This window comes from Ranitomeya imitator, chromosome 6 (genome assembly GCF_032444005.1).
Source record: "Ranitomeya imitator isolate aRanImi1 chromosome 6, aRanImi1.pri, whole genome shotgun sequence".
Lineage (NCBI taxonomy): Eukaryota > Metazoa > Chordata > Amphibia > Anura > Dendrobatidae > Ranitomeya > Ranitomeya imitator.
The window spans coordinates 26,949,192-26,962,584 of record NC_091287.1 but is presented as its reverse complement, the minus strand read 5'-3'; the positions used below and the strand labels follow the sequence as shown (position 1 = coordinate 26,962,584).

General features: G+C 47.7%; 1 protein-coding gene across 6 annotated transcripts in view; it reads right to left on the bottom strand.

Annotated features, from left to right (window-relative positions):
- Positions 1-13,393, bottom strand: part of DYNC1I1 (dynein cytoplasmic 1 intermediate chain 1) — a 459,873-nt gene that overhangs the window by 359,939 nt on the left and 86,541 nt on the right. The window lies entirely within an intron of this gene.

Below are 13,393 nucleotides of genomic sequence, written 5' to 3'. Positions count from 1 at the left end.
TGAAGAGGCGACTATGGGATGCTGGCCTTCAGGGCAGAGTGGCAAAGAAAAAGCCATATCTGAGACTGGCTAATAAATGGAAAAGATTAATATGGGAAAAAGAACACAGACGTTGGACAGAGGAAGATTGGAAAACAGTGTTATGGACAGACAAATCCAAGTTTGAGGTGTTTGGATCACACAGAAGAACCTTTGTGAGACGCAGAACAACTGAAAAGATGCTGTAAGAGCAGTGGCGTAGGAAGGGGGGTGCGGGGGGGACGGTCCGCCCCGGGCGGCACAATGCTGGGGGCGGCCGGCGCTGCAGGAGAAGAAGATTAAAAAAAAAAAAAAAAAAAGACGCCCCTTTAAATCTTCGGGCGGCGCCGTCCGCCGCCACGACCAGGGCCAGCTCCCCCCACCCCCGGGTCCCGCCCCCGCCCCCCGCTCTATACTCACCTCTCCTGGTTCCTGCGGCGCCGGCAGCTGCAGCATCCTCTGACTCTGCGACGTCTCAGAGCAGAGGGCGCGATGACGTCACTACTGTGCGCGCCGCTCTGCCTCTCTGTCCTGAGCGTCGCAGAGCCGGAGAGACGCTGACTGCACCGGACCTGCGCTGGGAACGGGAGAGGTGAGGATTTTACTTTTTTTTTTTTTTTCTTTATGTCTGACTGTCTGGGGCTGGGGCAATGCTGGACACACTGGGGCAATACTGGAGACCATGGGGCAGATTGCTGGACACACTGGGGCAGTACTGGAGACCATGGGGCAGAATGCTGGACACACTGGGGCAATACAGGAGACCATGGGGCAGATTGCTGGACACACTGGGGCAATACAGGAGACTATGGGGCAGATTGCTGGACACACTGGGGCAATACAGGAGACCATGGGGCAGATTGCTGGACACACTGGGGCAATACAGGAGACTATGGGGCAGATTGCTGGTCACACTGGGGCAATACTGGAGACCATGGGGCAGAATGCTGGACACACTGGGGCAATACTGGAGACCATGGGGCAGAATGCTGGACACACTGGGGCAATACTGGAGACCATGGGGCAGAATGCTGGACACACTGGGCAATACTGGAGACCATGGGGCAGAATGCTGGACACACTGGGGCAATACTGGAGACCATGGGGCAGATTGCTGGACACACCGGGGCAATACTGGAGACCATGGGGCAGAATGCTGGACACACTGGGGCAATACAGGAGACCATGGGGCAGATTGCTGGACACACTGGGGCAATACTGGAGACCATGGGGCAGAATGCTGGACACACTGGGGCAGTACAGGAGACTATGGGGCAGAATGCTGGACACACTGAATACTGGAGACCATGGGGCAGATTTCAGGACACATTGAGGCAATGCTGGAGACCCTGGGGCAGACTTCTGGACATACTGGGGCAATACTGGAGACCATGGGGCAGATTGCTGGACACACCGGGGCAATACTGGAGACCATGGGGCAGAATGCTGGACACACTGGGGCAATACAGGAGACCATGGGGCAGATTGCTGGACACACTGGGGCAATACTGGAGACCCTGGGGCAGATTGCTGGACACACTGGGGCAATACTGGAGACCCTGGGGCAGATTTCTGGACATACTGGGGCAATACTGGAGACCATGGGGCAGATTGCTGGACACACCGGGGCAATACTGGAGACCATGGGGCAGAATGCTGGACACACTGGGGCAATACAGGAGACCATGGGGCAGATTGCTGGACACACTGGGGCAATACTGGAGACCCTGGGGCAGATTGCTGGACACACTGGGGCAATACTGGAGACCCTGGGGCAGATTTCTGGACACATTGAGGCAATGCTGGAGACCCTGGGGCAGACTTCTGGACATACTGGGGCAATACTGGAGACCATGGGGCAGATTGCTGGACACACCGGGGCAATACTGGAGACCATGGGGCAGAATGCTGGACACACTGGGGCAATACAGGAGACCATGGGGCAGATTGCTGGACACACTGGGGCAATACTGGAGACCCTGGGGCAGATTGCTGGACACACTGGGGCAATACTGGAGACCCTGGGGCAGATTTCTGGACATACTGGGGCAATACTGGAGACCATGGGGCAGATTGCTGGACACACCGGGGCAATACTGGAGACCATGGGGCAGAATGCTGGACACACTGGGGCAATACAGGAGACCATGGGGCAGATTGCTGGACACACTGGGGCAATACTGGAGACCCTGGGGCAGATTGCTGGACACACTGGGGCAATACTGGAGACCCTGGGGCAGATTTCTGGACACATTGAGGCAATGCTGGAGACCCTGGGGCAGACTTCTGGACACACTGGGGCAATGCTGGACACTGGGGCAGATTGCTGGACACACTGGGGGTAATATACTGGACACACTGGGGCAATGCTGGACACTGGGGGTAATATGCTGGACACACTGGGGCAGACTGCTGGACACACTGGGGAAAGGCTGGACACTGGGGCAGATTGCTGGACACACTGAGGGCAGATTGCTGGACACACTGGGGGTAATATGCTGGACATACTGGGGCAGATTGCTGGACACACTGGGGGTAATATGCTGGACACACTGGGGCAGATTGCTGGACAACATGGGGGTAATATGCTGGACACACTGGGGCAGATTGCTGGACAACATGGGGGTAATATGCTGGACACACTGGGGGCAGGACTTGAGGCATGGGCAGAATGTAGATACGGGGCATGATTGGAGACACGGGGCAGGATTGGATCATGGGGCAGGACGGATACGATGGAGGCTGGTGGGGCAGGATGGGGAGATCATATGGGGTAGAATGGATACTCATGAGGGCAGGATACGACAACATATGGCTGGAGCCAGGAATGAGATAAACGGGGCCAGGGTGGGGAATATTATTACCATAGGGGATAATTAAGGGATATTATTACTGCATAGATGTATTTATTTTATTTTTTGAGTATACTGTTTTAAATGGGGGGGCGGTCCTGTTACTGTGCAGAGTGACACTATATCACCTTTTTTTCTTCATGTGGTGTAATGTAGAAGTTGTGAAAAATTAAGTAATGTGTTCTGCAAGCAGAGCTCGAGATAACTGTGTTATTTCCTGCAGAAACGAGTCCTGGCTGGAAGGAATGATGGCGGTCTGTGCTGGATGAAAGATGAAGGACTTCACCTAGAGACGTCACTGGTGAGTCAGTGTTACCTATACACTGACACTATACACTGTATACTATATAGAGGTCCTGTGTATAATGTCACCAGTGATCTCTGTATTACCTCTACACAGACACTGCATACTAAGTACAGATCTCCTGTGAATACTGGCACTTATGGTGATAGTATTGTGGTTTTTTTTTTATTACTGATCAGTATTGTAGTATTCAGTCACTATGTGGTGGTAATATGTGGTCTGGAAATGGTGCGGTGGTATTTGTCCCTTGTATGTAGTATTATTCGGTCACTATGTGGCCTGGTCATGGTGTGGTGGTATTAAGTCACAGGTGTGGCATGTGGGGGTGACACCATTAGGCCCAGTTTAAGTTCTACAAAACAGGAAAACCATTTTTGGTAACCTTTGTGTGTATTGAGCTGGGGGGGGGGGGGGCGCCAAACTCGGGATCAGCCCCGGGCGGCAAAAGCTCTAGCTACGCCTCTGTGTAAGAGTGTGACGCCATCTGTCAAGCATGGTGGAGGTAATGTGATGGTCCGGGGTTGCTTTGGTGCTGGTAAAGTGGGAGATTTGTACAAGGTAAAGGGGATTTTGAATAAGGAAGGCCATCACTCCATTTTGTAACGCCATGCCATACTGTTATGGACCTGGTGGTTAGGAGCACCCGGCACGACCTGATAGTTAAACTGACACAGGACAAGCTCTGGGATGTGGGAGCTCTGCTGACCGCAACCCCTAATCCTATCACAACAACTAGAAATAGCCGTGGAGCGTTCCTGACAGGAGCAATGCACATGGTCAATTGAGTCCAGTACTGAGGCTTATTCTTGGCCAAAGGCGTAGCATCAATTCCTCTCAATGGAATAGGATACTGCAAGGGCTCCAAGAAAAAACCACAGCGCCTGGCAAACTCCAAGTCCATCAAATTCAGGGCAGCGCCTGAATCCACAAATGCCATAACAGAATAGGATGACAGAGAGCAATTCAGCGTAACGGACAAAAGAAATTTAGACTGTACCGTACCAATGGTGGCAGACCTAGCGAACCGCTTAGTGCGCTTAGGACAATCGGAGATAGCATGAGTGGATTCACCACAGTAAAAACACAGCCCATTCCGACGTCTGTGTTCTTGCCGTTCAGCTCTGGTCAAAGTCCTATCACACTGCATAGGCTCAGGCCTATGCTCAGAGAATACCGCCAAATGGTGCACAGCTTTGCGCTCACGCAAGCGCCGATCGATCTGAATGGCCAAGGACATAGACTCATTCAGACCAGCAGGCGTGGGAAATCCCACCATGACATCCTTAAGGGCTTCAGAAAGACCCTTTCTGAAAATTGCCGCCAGGGCACACTCATTCCACTGAGTAAGCACAGACCACTTTCTAAACTTCTGACAGTACACCTCCGCTTCATCCTGACCCTGACACAAAGCCAGCAAGATTTTCTCTGCCTGATCCACTGAATTTGGTTCATCATAAAGCAATCCAAGCGCCAGAAAAAACGCATCAACATCACACAATGCAGGATCTCCTGGCGCGAGGGAAAATGCCCAGTCTTGAGGGTCACCACGCAACAAAGAAATAATGATTTTTACTTGTTGAACGGGGTCACCAGAGGAGCGGGGTTTCAAAGCTAGAAACAGTTTACAATTATTTTTGAAATTCAAGAACTTAGATCTATCCCCAGAAAATAAATCAGGAATAGGAATTCTAGGCTCTAACATCGGATTCTGAACCACAAAATCTTGAATGTTTTGTACCCTTGCAGTGAGATGATCCACACAAGAGGACAGACCTTGAATGTCCATATCTACACCTGTGTCCTGAACCACCCAAAGGTTTAGGGGAAAAGAAAGACAAAACACAGTGCAAAGAAAAAAAAATGGTCTCAGAACTTCTCTTATCCCTCTATTGAGATGCATTAATACTTTGGGCCAGCTGTACTGTTATGGACCTGGTGGTTAGGAGCACCCGGCACGACCTGATAGTTAAACTGACACAGGACAAGCTCTGGGATGTGGGATCTCTGCTGACCGCAACCCCTAATCCTATCACAACAACTAGAAATAGCCGTGGAGCGTTCCTGACTCTCCCTAGACGCCTCTTCACAGCCTAAGAGCTAGCTAGCCCTAGAGATAGAAAATAAAGCCTACCTTGCCTCAGAGAAATTCCCCAAAGGAAAAGGCAGCCCCCCACATATATTGACTGTGAGTAAAGATGAAAGTTACAAACGCAGAAATGAAACAGGTTTCAGCAAAGGGAGGCCAGACTTACTAAACAGACAGAGGATAGGAAAGGTATCTTTGCGGTCAGCACAAAAAACTACAAAAGACCACGCAGAGTGTGCAAAAAGACCTCCGCACCGACTAACGGTGCGGAGATGTCACTCCGCATCCCAGAGCTTCCAGATAGTAAGGCAAAATCATGATATCCAGCTGGACAAGGCAACAATGAACAAATAATAACTGGCAGGAACTTAGCTTCTGCTGGAGTAGACAGGTCACCAGAAAGATCCAAGAGCGAACTGAACAAATGCAGGAACATTGACAGCTGGCATGGAGTAACGATCTGAGTGGAGTTAAATAGAGCAGCCAACCAAAGGATAAATCACGTCACCTGTGGAAGGAACCTCAGAAGCAGCAGCTCCACTCACAGCCACCAGAGGGAGTCCATGGACAGAACTCGCCGAAGTACCATTCACGACCACAGGAGGGAGTTCGACAACAGAATTCACAACAGTACCCCCCCCTTGAGGAGGGGTCACCAAACCCTCACCAGAGCCCCCAGGCCGATCAGGATGAGCCAAATGAAAGGCACGAACTAGATCGGCAGCATGAACATCAGAGGCAAAAACCCAGGAATTATCTTCCTGACCATAACCCTTCCACTTGACCAGGTACTGGAGTTTCCGTCTCAAAACACGAGAATCCAAAATCTTCTCCACCACATACTCCAACTCCCCCTCGACCAACACCGGGGCAGGATGATCAACGGAGGGAACCATAGGCGCCACGTATCTCCGCAACAACGACCTATGGAATACATTATGGATGGCAAAGGAAGCTGGAAGGTCCAAACGAAATGACACAGGATTAAGAACTTCAGAAATCTTACATGGCCCAATGAAACGAGGCTTAAACTTAGGAGAGGAAACCTTCATAGGAACATGATGAGATGACAACCAAACCAAATCCCCAACACGAAGTCGGGGACCAACACAGCGCCGGCGGTTAGCGAAACGTTGAGCCTTCTCCTGGGACAATGTCAAATTGTCCACCACATGAGTCCAAATCTGCTGCAACCTGTCCACCACAGTAGCCACACCAGGACAGTCCGAAGGCTCAACCTGCCCTGAAGAGAAACGAGGATGGAAACCAGAATTACAGAAAAAAGGAGAAACCAAAGTAGCCGAGCTGGCCCGATTATTAAGGGCGAACTCAGCCAAAGGCAAGAAGGACACCCAATCATCCTGATCAGCAGAAACAAAGCATCTCAGATATGTTTCCAAAGTCTGATTAGTTCGTTCGGTTTGGCCATTAGTCTGAGGATGGAAAGCCGAAGAAAAAGACAAATCAATGCCCATCTTAGCACAAAAGGACCGCCAAAACCTCGAAACAAACTGGGAACCTCTGTCCGAGACGATGTTCTCCTGAATGCCATGCAAACGAACCACATGCTGGAAAAACAATGGCACCAAATCAGAGGAGGAAGGCAATTTAGACAAGGGTACCAAATGGACCATCTTAGAGAAGCGATCACAAACCACTCAAATGACCGACATCCTTTGAGAAACAGGGAGATCAGAAATAAAATCCATGGAAATATGCGTCCAGGGCCTCTTCGGGACCGGCAAGGGCAAAAGCAACCCACTGGCACGAGAACAGCAGGGCTTAGCCCGAGCACAAGTCCCACAGGACTGCACAAAAGAACGCACATCCCGTGACAAAGAAGGCCACCAAAAGGATCTAGCCACCAAATCTCTGGTACCAAAGATTCCAGGATGACCAGCCAACACTGAACAATGAACCTCAGAGATAACTCTACTAGTCCATCTATCAGGGACAAACAGTTTCTCCGTTGGACAACGGTCAGGTCTATCAGCCTGAAACTTCTGCAGCACGCGCCGCAAATCAGGGGAGATGGCAGACAAAATTACCCCCTCTTTAAGAATACCCGCCGGCTCCGGAACACCCGGAGAGTCAGGCACAAAACTCCTTGACAGGGCATCAGCCTTCACATTCTTAGATCCCGGAAGGTATGAAACCACAAAATCAAAACGGGAGAAAAAGAGCGACCATCGAGCCTGTCTAGGATTCAACCGTTTGGCAGACTCGAGATAAGTCAAATTCTTGTGATCCGTCAAGACCACCACGCGATGTTTAGCTCCTTCAAGCCAATGTCGCCACTCCTCGAATGCCCACTTCATGGCCAACAACTCTCGATTGCCAACATCATAATTGCGCTCAGCAGGCGAGAATTTTCTAGAAAAGTAGGCACATGGTTTCATCACCGAGCCATCAGAACTTCTTTGCGACAAAACAGCCCCTGCTCCAATCTCAGAAGCATCAACCTCGACCTGAAACGGGAGCGAAACATCTGGCTGGCACAACACAGGGGCAGAAGAAAAACGACGCTTCAACTCCTGAAAAGCCTCTACAGCCGCAGAGGACCAATTGACCACATCAGCACCTTTCTTGGTCAAATCAGTCAACGGTTTAGCAATACTAGAAAAATTAGCGATGAAGCGACGATAAAAATTAGCAAAGCCCAGGAACTTCTGCAGGCTCTTCACAGATGTCGGCTGAGTCCAATCATAAATGGCCTGAACTTTAACAGGGTCCATCTCGATAGTAGAAGGGGAAAAAATGAAACCCAAAAATGAAACCTTCTGAACTCCAAAGAGACACTTTGACCCCTTCACAAACAAGGAATTCGCATGAAGGACCTGGAACACCATTCTGACCTGCTTCACATGAGACTCCCAATCATCCGAAAAGACCAAAATGTCATCCAAATATACAATCATGAATCTATCCAGGTACTCTCGGAAGATGTCATGCATAAAGGACTGAAACACAGATGACGCATTAGAAAGTCCGAATGGCATAACCAGGTACTCAAAATGGCCCTCGGGCATATTAAATGCTGTTTTCCATTCATCGCCCTGTTTAATTCGCACAAGATTATACGCCCCTCGAAGATCTATCTTGGTGAACCAACTAGCCCCCTTAATCCAAGCAAACAAATCAGACAGCAGCGGCAAAGGATACTGAAATTTGACTGTGATCTTATTGAGAAGGCGGTAATCAATACAAGGTCTCAAAGAGCCATCCTTCTTGGCGACAAAAAAGAACCCTGCTCCCAATGATGACGACGACGGGCGAATATGACCCTTCTCCAAGGATTCCTTTATATAACTCCGCATAGCGGCATGCTCTGGCACAGATAAATTAAACAGTCGGCCCTTAGGAAACTTACTACCAGGAATCAAATTAATAGCACAATCGCAATCCCTATGAGGAGGTAGGGCACCGGATTTGGGCTCTTCAAATAGATCCCGGTAATCTGATAAAAACTCAGGGACCTCAGAAGGAGTGGAAGGCGAAATTGACAACAATGGAACATCACCATGTACCCCCTGACAACCCCAGCCGGACACAGACATAGATCTCCAATCCAACACTGGATTATGTACCTGTAGCCATGGCAACCCCAAAACGACCACATCATGCAGATTATGCAACACCAAAAAGCTAATATCCTCCTGATGTGCAGGAGCCATGCACATGGTCAATTGAGTCCAGTACTGAGGCTTATTCTTGGCCAAAGGCGTAGCATCAATTCCTCTCAATGGAATAGGATACTGCAAGGGCTCCAAGAAAAAACCACAGCGCCTGGCAAACTCCAAGTCCATCAAATTCAGGGCAGCGCCTGAATCCACAAATGCCATAACAGAATAGGACGATAGAGAGCAAATCAGAGTAACGGACAAAAGAAATTTAGACTGTACCGTACCAATGGTGGCAGACCTAGCGAACCGCTTAGTGCGCTTAGGACAATCGGATATAGCATGAGTGGATTCACCACAGTAGAAACACAGCCCATTCCGACGTCTGTGTTCTTGCCGTTCAGCTCTGGTCAAAGTCCTATCACACTGCATAGGCTCAGGCCTATGCTCAGAGAATACCGCCAAATGGTGCACAGCTTTGCGCTCACGCAAGCGCCGATCGATCTGAATGGCCAAGGACATAGACTCATTCAGACCAGCAGGCGTGGGAAATCCCACCATGACATCCTTAAGGGCTTCAGAAAGACCCTTTCTGAAAATTGCCGCCAGGGCACACTCATTCCACTGAGTAAGCACAGACCACTTTCTAAACTTCTGACAGTACACCTCCGCTTCATCCTGACCCTGACACAAAGCCAGCAAGATTTTCTCTGCCTGATCCACTGAATTTGGTTCATCATAAAGCAATCCAAGCGCCAGAAAAAACGCATCAACATCACACAATGCAGGATCTCCTGGCGCGAGGGAAAATGCCCAGTCTTGAGGGTCACCACGCAACAAAGAAATAATGATTTTTACTTGTTGAACGGGGTCACCAGAGGAGCGGGGTTTCAAAGCTAGAAACAGTTTACAATTATTTTTGAAATTCAAGAACTTAGATCTATCCCCAGAAAATAAATCAGGAATAGGAATTCTAGGCTCTAACATCGGATTCTGAACCACAAAATCTTGAATGTTTTGTACCCTTGCAGTGAGATGATCCACACAAGAGGACAGACCTTGAATGTCCATATCTACACCTGTGTCCTGAACCACCCAAAGGTTTAGGGGAAAAGAAAGACAAAACACAGTGCAAAGAAAAAAAAATGGTCTCAGAACTTCTCTTATCCCTCTATTGAGATGCATTAATACTTTGGGCCAGCTGTACTGTTATGGACCTGGTGGTTAGGAGCACCCGGCACGACCTGATAGTTAAACTGACACAGGACAAGCTCTGGGATGTGGGATCTCTGCTGACCGCAACCCCTAATCCTATCACAACAACTAGAAATAGCCGTGGAGCGTTCCTGACTCTCCCTAGACGCCTCTTCACAGCCTAAGAGCTAGCTAGCCCTAGAGATAGAAAATAAAGCCTACCTTGCCTCAGAGAAATTCCCCAAAGGAAAAGGCAGCCCCCCACATATATTGACTGTGAGTAAAGATGAAAGTCACAAACGCAGAAATGAAACAGGTTTCAGCAAAGGGAGGCCAGACTTACTAAACAGACAGAGGATAGGAAAGGTATCTTTGCGGTCAGCACAAAAAACTACAAAAGACCACGCAGAGTGTGCAAAAAGACCTCCGCACCGACTAACGGTGCGGAGATGTCACTCCGCATCCCAGAGCTTCCAGCTAGTAAGGCAAAATCATGATATCCAGCTGGACAAGGCAACAATGAACAAATAATAACTGGCAGGAACTTAGCTTCTGCTGGAGTAGACAGGTCACCAGAAAGATCCAAGAGCGAACTGAACAAATGCAGGAACATTGACAGCTGGCATGGAGTAACGATCTGAGTGGAGTTAAATAGAGCAGCCAACCAAAGGATAAATCACGTCACCTGTGGAAGGAACCTCAGAAGCAGCAGCTCCACTCACAGCCACCAGAGGGAGTCCATGGACAGAACTCGCCGAAGTACCATTCACGACCACAGGAGGGAGTTCGACAACAGAATTCACAACACCATACCCTGTGGACAGCGCTTGATTGGAGCCAATTTCATCCTACAACAAGACAATGACCCAAAGCACACCTCCAAATTATGCAAGATCTATTTAGGGAAGAAGCCGGCAGCTGGTATCTATCTGTAATGGAGCGGCCAGCGCAGTCACCAGATGTCAGCCCCATTGAGCTGTTGTGGGAGCAGCTTGACCGTATGGTGCTAAAAAGTGTCCATAAAGCCAAATCAACTTGTGGGAGAGGCTTCTGGAAACATGGGGGGAAATTTCTCCAGATTACCGCAGCAAATTAACTGCTAGAATGCCAAAGGTCTGCAATGCTGGAATTGCTGCAAAGGGAGCATTCTGTGACCAAAGCAACGTTTGAAGGAGAAAATTATTATTTCAAATAAAAATCTTTTTTTCAAACCTTGTCAATGTCTGGACTAGATTTTCAATTAATTTGGCAACTCATTTGTTTATTAAAAGTATGAGTTATCATGGAAAACGCAAAATTGTCTGGGTGACCCTAAACTTTTGAACGGTAGTGTATATTAATACCTAATGTCCTAGAAGGTCTAGAATGGTTAAGCTTTACCGTAATACAGTGTGTGAACAGCTGGCTTCTTTAGCAATGACCTTTTGTGGCTTCCCCTCCTTGTGGAGTGTGTCAGTGATGGCCTTCTGGACATTTGTCAGGTCAGCAGTCTTCCCCATGATTGTGGAGCTACTGAAACAGACTAAGGGACCTTTCTAAACACTTAGTAAGACACTTTACAGGTGTTTTTTGTTAATTATTCTAATTTACTGAGATAATGACTTTTTGGTTTTCAATGGCTGTAAGCCATAATCATCAACATTAACAGAAATCAACACTTGAAATAGATCACTCTGGGGGTAGTGACTCTATCTAATATATGAGTTTCGCTTTTTGTATTGAAGAACTGAAATAAATTCACTTTTTGATGATATTCTAATTTTGTGAGAAGCACTTGTAATAGCCCTGGTGGTCTAGGTTAGAAATGTAATTAACATCTAACATCCCAGAAGGTCTAGGATGGTTATATATTAATGATTAATATCCCAGGAAGTCTGGAATACTAATAATGTATGAACATCTAATATCATAGAAGATTTAGAGTACTAGTAATATAGTAATAACTAGTACCCCAGAAGGTCTTGAGTGGTTATATATTAATACCTAATAACCCTGGTGGTCAAGGTTAACTATGTACTAACACCTGATATCCTCCCAAGAGGATGATTTGCATTAATAACCAATATTCCTGGTCATCTAGTGCGGTTATACTTTAGGGCTAAAAATAATTTTTGCATTTGGGTTTCATTAACAATTTTGTACTGTTTGGCTTTTAAAGGCTCTTTTGTCTCATTGCACATTAAACGTTGATGTGGCATGTGGTCATAAATCAGCTGATAGGAGCTCAGAAAAAGACAGATAGAAGAGCTACAAACTCCCTGGAGAGACGTCAGAACCAGCTCACCGACAATTTCTCAGTTAACTCATTCTGCAGCAAGGAATAAGCAGTGCAACACGGAAGGCAAACAGGGCAAAATTCTTAATGAAACTCAAATGCAAAAATTATTTTCAGACCCAATTACATTCTTTTAAGTAGAAAAAAAAATTGCCTACAAAGGTGGATACGTGGTTAAACCTAATATCCATAGACATATAGGGTCCTGGTGGTCTGGGGGGTGGGATAGTTAAACCCCCAACGGACATTTTAGGTGTATGGAGCCGGCATTTGCGATTGGAGTAAGTTTCTGTTTAACCCCTAAGATGCCTCTGTCAACTGCTGATATCTGCATTTATGTGTTTAGATCATAAGATGCCAATAATCACGGGAATCTGATGGTCGTCCAATAGCAGCTTGTCCCTGCTGTCATTGCCATGTTAGAATCATAGAGTCATAGAATGGTAGAGTAGGAAGGGACCTCCTGGATCATCTGGTCCAACCCCCTGCTCAAAACAGGATTCACTAAACCATCCCAGACAGATGTCTGTCCAGCCTCTGTTTGAAGACTTCCATTGAAGGAGAACTCACCACCTCTCGTGGCCGCCTGTTCCACTCATTGATCACCCTCACTGTCAAAAAGTTTTTTCTAATATCTAATCTGTGTCTCCTCCCATTTAGTTTCATCCCATTGCTTCTAGTCTTTTCTTGTGCAAATGAGAATAAAGATGAGCCTTCTACAATGTGACAGCCCTTGAGATATTGGTAGATGGCTATTAAGTCTCCTCTCAGTCTTCTTTTTTGCAAGCTAAACATTCCCAAATCCTGTAACCGTTGCTCATAGGACATGGTCTGCAGACCGATCACTATTCTGGTCGCTCTTCTCTGAACTTGCTCCAGTTTGTTGATGTCTTTTTTAAAATGTGGTGCCCAAAATTCGACATAGTATCCAGATGAGGTCTGACCAAAGAGGAGTAGAGGGCAATAATGACTTCACGTGTTCTAGACTGTATGCTTCTGTTAATACAATCCAGAATTGCAGTTGCCCTTTTTGCTGCTGCATCA